Genomic DNA, 6,776 nt, shown 5'->3' with positions numbered 1-6,776 from the left:
TGGTGTATAAGGGTTCCTTCCCCCTGACCCCTGCATCCTTGTCAGCATTTGTTGTTGATTGTGTTATTGATGATAGCCACTCTGGTAAGGTGACCTCTCAATGTCATTTTGATGGGCATTTCATTTATGGCGAAGGATGCTGAACATTTCTTCAATTACTTAGTGGCCACTTATCTCTTCTTTGGAGAATTGTCTGTTCAGTTCATTTGCCAATTTATTCAATGGTTTGTTGCTTCCTTGCAGGGTTTGTTTTTGAACTCCCTGTAGAGTCTGGCTAAAAATGTCACATCAGATGTAAAGCTGGCAAAGATTTTCTCATTCTGCATGTTTCTTCTTAAGTCTGGTGACTGTTTCTTTTGCTGTGCAGAAGATTTTTAGTTACATGCAGTCTCACTTGTCAATCCTTTCTCTTAATTTCTGAGTTATTGGATATCTATTCATAAAGTTATTATCTGTGCCTGTATGTTCCACTGTATTCCCTATTCTTTCCTATAGTAGATTCACCATCTGACAGTGTACATTAACATGCATTGTTCACTTTGAATTGATACTAGCACAGGTGAAAAACTCTGAACTAGTTTCAGTCTTCTAGAGATGGATATCCAGTTTTCCCAGCACTTTTGTCAAGTACACTATCTTTTCTTCGACACGTGTTTTGGACTTTTTTGTGGAAAATAAAATGAGTACTGCTGCATTGGTTTGTGTATGGCTCTTCTATTATATTTGTCTTCACATCTATCTTTATGCCACGATCATGCTGTTTTTATCATATGGCTCTGTAGTATAGTTTGAAGTCAGATACTGTGATAACTCCAGAATTACTCTTTTTGCTCAAGATTTGCTACTTTGTTGAATGTGTTTATAAAATATAAGTGTTTTTAGTGGAGTTTTTAGGGTCTTTCAGGTAAAAGATCATATCATCTGCAAGTCAGGCTAATTTGACTTATTCTTTCCCTGTTTGAATCCCTTTGATTTCTTTCTCCTGTCTTATCACTCCAGCTAGGTTCTGGTACCACACGGAATAACAGTGATGAATGTAGACACCCTTGCCTCATTCCTGATTTAAGAGGAAATGGCTTCAGTTTTTCCAAGTTAGTATTTTATTGACTATATGTTTGTCATAGATAGCCTTTTTAATGTTGAGGAATGTGCCTTGGATTCTTAGTTCCTTCAGAGCTTTTATCATGAAAGGAAGTGGCCAATGGCTTTTTCTGCATATGTTGAGATGATGATTTAGGTTCTGTCTTTGATTCTGTTTATGTGTTGTATTACATTTATTGATTTATAAATCTGTGCATCCTTCCATACCTGTAATGAAACCTACTTAATCATAGTGTCTAATCTTTTTTACGTGTTGTTAGATTCTGCTATCAAGTATTTTATTTAGGATGTTTGCATCCATGTTCATCAGGGATATTGGCCTATAGCTTTTCCTTTCTTCTATGCATCTTTACCTGGTTTTGGTAAATAGGGTAATACTGACTTTGTAGAATGAGTTTGGTAGTATTCCTTCCTTTTGTATTTTATGGAGTGGTTTGAGAAGCATTGGTGTGAGTTTTTCTGTAAAGGTGTTGTAGAATTCAGCAGTGAATCCATCAGGACCTGGGCTTTTCTTTTTGGAGTTTCTTTATAACTTTCTTAATCTCATTACTTGTTAGAGATTTGTTTAAGTTTTTAATGTCCTCTTGGTTTAATTTTATTGGGTCATGTGTCAACCTACTCCTTTTTCATTTCCCAGCTTGCTGTAGTATAGGTTTTCAAAATATTCCTGAATGAACTTCTGAATTTAATTGGGGGTCTGTTTTAATATCCCCTCTTGTGTCTCTGATTTTATTAATTTGGATCTTCTCCTTTTTTGATTTTTTTTATTTTTCCAAAGAAACAACTTCTTGTTTCATTGTGTTGTTCTTTGGGTCTCAGATTCATTGATTTTTGCCCGGATTTCTATAATTTATCTCTTTGTAGTACATTTGGGATTAGCTTGCTCTTGTTTTTCTTACAGTCTGAAGTGGATCATCAGATCATTTCAGATCTCTCTAATTTTCTAGTGTGAACTGCCTTCTTAAGACTGCCTTTACTGTGCCCCACAGATTCTGGTAAGTTGTATCCTAATTTTTTATTTGAATCTAGGAATTTCTTAATTTCTTCAATGCTCTATTGACTGTTCAAAAGAATGTTGTTCAATTTCCTTGAGTTTGAATGGTTTGTGGTATTCCTTGGTATTGATTTCTAAACCTAATGCACTGTGGTTTGTTAGGATTCAAATTATTATTTTAAGTTTTTTGTATTTGTTGAAATTTACCTTATGATGTAAGAAGTGATGTATTTTGGAGACATCACCGTGGCCTGCTGAGAAAAATGTGTTATCTATTGCAATAAGATGGACTACTCTACAAATGTTGGTTAAATTCATTTTGTCCACAGTATTGTTTTGATCTAGGTATCTTTATTAATTTTTTTGGATGTTCTCTCTGTAGATGATAGTGGTGTATTGAGCTCTCTCATTATTATTGTATCTGGACCAATCTTTTTCTTCATGATCAGAAGTGTTTCTACTATGATCTTAGAGGTTCAATGCATATACATTTAGAATTATATCTTTGTTTTGGAATGTTCCCATTATTATAAGTAGTGACCTTATTTATTTCTTCTAACTGCTCTTTGCATATGCATAAAAGCGTTTTATTTGATATGAAAATAGCTACTCCTGTCTGCTTTTGATCTCCACATGCTTTGTATAACTTTTTCCAACCTTTTGTATTTAGTTTCTGTGTGTGTTTGTTTGTGGGATGTGTTTCTTGTAGAAAAAAGAATTTTGGATCTTCTTTTAATACAGTCAGACAATCTGTTTCTTTTGGTTGGAGAGTTAATTCTGTTTACATTTAGGGTTATGATTGAGAGGTATTTACTGATTACTGTGTTTCTATTCCATTTTTTTTCAGGTTGAGTCTCATATTTATTGTTCTTTACCTTTATCAATGTTGATCTTCAGGTTGCACTGGTTTACTAAGTTTATCATGCTTGACACCCACCTAACTCTCCTGGGTTCATCAATTTACCTTTTGAGTTTTATTGTTTCCTGAGCTCTCATGTATGTGACTGTTTTTCTTCTCTTCTGTGTGTTATTCCCTTGAGTGTCTTTTGTAATGTAGGACTGGTGGAAATGAACTGCTTTAGCTAATCCTTGACTATGAACGTCCATATTCACCATCAAGAAAGAATGATGGCTTTACTGAATATATGTATTCTTGACTGGCAGTTATTCTCTATTAGAGCTTGAATTTTATTGTTCCATGCTTTTCTGGCTTTTAGAGTTTGTGCTGTGAGGACTGAGATTATCCTTATGTGTTTATCTTTATATATAAGTTAGCATTTTTTCCCTTTACCTTTCAGCATCCTTTCTTTGTTCTCTAGTATTAGCATTTTAATTATAATATAATGTATGGGTGATCTTTTGTAGTCATGTCTATTTGGAGGTTTAAATGCCTCCTGTACTGGGTATCTATATCATTACACAGATTCTGTAATTTTTTTCTGTCATAATTTCATTGAATTGGTTTCTCATGTCTTTAGTTTGTATCCTTCTTTCACAGTGTCAGTTCTTATGTTTATTTCTTTTCTATATTCCAGAGTTTGTGTATGATCCAATCATTTGTGTTCATTTTTTGTGATTGTTTATGTGTACTAACTCCTCAATCTTGTCCTGATATTTTTCCTTTTGTTTGATCTTGTATGCTGATAATACTATCCACTGTGATTTTATGAGGTTTTCATTTTGAACATTTCTACTTGGTTACATTTCATAATTTCTGTTTTTTGCTGAATTTCTCTTCCATGTTACTCACTTTCATTTCTAGGTCTTAGACTAATTTCTTAACATAATGTATTCATTTATTTGAATCTTCTTTCAGGTCACTGATCAGTATTAACAGTAGGCTTTTGAATTCTCTTCTGACATTTCAGCAAATTTGTTATCTTTGGATTCAATTGTTGAGTTGCTGTGATGGGATTTTTGAGAGGAGACATTGCCTTAGCATCTCAAATTTAAATTTTTACACTTTGATTTGAGCATATGTTAGTCTATGTTTCTCTTTTACTTTCTGGCATAAGCAGAGAACCTTCTGCACTAACAAGGCTAAAACTTCAGCAAGAAATGAAGTATTTGAATGATTAAGAAACAATTGGAATGCATATCTGTTTCCCCACTAATGTTGTGTGGGAACAAAACTCTGATTTCTAGGGAGATGATTTGGGAGCTTAACACAGGTGGAAAGATTTCTTTATTTATGAAATCATTTACCAAAGTATTCAGGACAAATTATTGATTATTTTCACAAATTTTTCCTGAAAAGCTTATAAATGCTTAGTTTTCAATACAGATATTTTCCTAGAAATTAATTATATAACTGCACACTTAAATTACAGATGTCTAATAGTGTGAATTTATTTTTCCATTCAAACTGGCGCTATTATCCTGACATTTTAAATATATCATTCATTATAAAATAATTATTTAGAAATGCCTAGATGTTTGTAAGCATTCAAATCTCAGGTCTAGCACTTTCTAGTACTTTAAGCTTTCATTATCCTACTTCCTTATAAGTATAAATGCACAAACTGATATCCACTTTGCAGTATGGATATTATTACTAAGTTTGAACTGACTACAGTGATGTTTTACAGTATCATGTAGCATAGTGGAAGTAACATTAATTACACCATGGGAAAAAAGAGAGGGTTGTGTCCACATTAGGCACTAATGTGGAGTCTGAGAAAGCAGGTCAGAAATTGATCTGGAAAACAGCCATAAACAGCTACTCTGAATGAGAGTTAATAAATAACATCTCAAGGAGCATGCACAATAAGGAACTCACCTTCCTACAGGTAGTCCTGACTACAGTCCTCAAAGTGTGGGACATCAGGCAACTAGTCATGTGTATGTTCACATCTCCACTAAGCCAGTTATAAATACCGGGTAGGTACCAACAACATAAATAAAGGAATGGCAGTGTTGAAGACCTGTAGGTACCCAAAACATGTGTTCTAAATTTCTGGCCCCTCTCAATGCTTCTGGATATTTAAACTGAGCAAAGCTGATGTTCATTCAACTTGTCCAGGAGAGACAAGTGTACTGCATGTGTCTATGTATTCATATGTGGTCACTGGACAATAAGACAAGGAACGTCCACCTGGGCTCCATGGCTCAGAGGGTTGTTGTGGGAGACTGAGGCAGTGGAATTAACCTTGACATGAGCATGGCTATGTCAAGGTCCTCTTGGTTGATAGGCCCAACCCAGCCAAGGGAAGGCAAGGTTCAGCAAGTCTGCCTTGCAAGAAAAACAGGACATGCCGACCTAGTCAGGATAGCCTGCACTAAATAACAACATACCACAGCTGCTCTGTTCCTGTCACCTATACGAATGGACCCATGAGAATTCAACCTGGATTTCACCCTGCTTTCCATACATGCTGTATAAGTAAATGTGCTTGGAGGAAGGGGGGGTCGCCAGCATTTCTCATCAGGAGTGTTGGACCCATCCAATTCCAGCTTTCTCTATGTCTGTCTTTTTGTCTTTTTCTGTATCCTCAGTTGCCCCCAGTCAGGTCAAGGAACCTACTCACCCTGGGCATGGGAGTTGTATGCAAAAAGGTCACATAATTAACTTTGTCATTCAAAAGTCACTTTGCACTTGGGAATTATAGGTGAGGGAGGTCCAGGGGGTGGTCAACTCCCAGGTCTGACACACTTAGCTGGCAACACTGAATAAATCATTCAGCCTTTCCTAGCCTCTACTTTCCTATATGTAAAATAAAAACTAATAGAACTTCATGCAAACTAGAAAAATTATTAGAAATAATATATTGAAAACACTTGCACACAGCATGGAATATGGTGTAAGTTTGTAGATTATAGGTGTCCTTAGCAGAAGCAGTAGCATTAATAACTAATTCTTTTTAACCCATGATGAAGCTGATATTGTGATTGTTTCTTAGCAATTTTACTTGCGCTTTCCTAAAGAAATCCTTGCACCATCACCAATATAAATGCTACAGCTGGTACTTGTTAACAAATCTTAATTACTTTATATTTAAATTTTAAACTGTTAAACAACTGAGAAATATGTCACAATGTCCTGTCTACATTTCCCACCACTTCATGTGAGCGAGTGACACTCTGTTCTCTGGGACCACAATACAATTACTGCATAAGTTTTAGATGAGTCCTTTCAGCCTTATCTCCTGTGACTGAAAGAATCTACCAGTATTGTAGGAATGATAACAGAGCATAAAAAGGCAGAGGCAGGGTAAAATTTGAATACTTTGGGAACAGTGATTACAGGTTTTTCATGTGGAATGGGGCAGAATAGAGAAGGGAAGAAGGAAGGAAGGGAGGAAGGGAGTAATTTCCATTTTAAAACCTTGCACAAATTACTACCAACTTTCATATTAGCTCCATCTTGGTTTTTTCCCAATACTTGAAATTAAAATTTATCTCTATAATTTTGATCTTGGCAAATTGAACATAATTAAGAACTATTTTCTAAATGAAAATTGGGAGATTAATTTCAAAGACCATGATTTTACCATTTTCTTTCAGAACAATAATTTGATGTCCACTTAATACTAAAACAGGTTAGTTCCAACTTTGGTCTTTAATTATTCTAATTTACAGATGGCAGACTGCAAATCAAAACAGAAAAATGACCTGTGTAGGACTTCTGACAGGGAAATTTTAGGGCATTGTTACAAACTCAAGCAGATGATCCAATTTGATT

Source organism: Castor canadensis, chromosome 3 (assembly GCF_047511655.1).
Source record: "Castor canadensis chromosome 3, mCasCan1.hap1v2, whole genome shotgun sequence".
In the NCBI taxonomy this organism is placed as follows: Eukaryota; Metazoa; Chordata; class Mammalia; order Rodentia; family Castoridae; genus Castor; species Castor canadensis.
The sequence above is the reverse complement of the archived record's forward strand: the minus strand, read 5'-3'. Positions refer to the sequence as shown.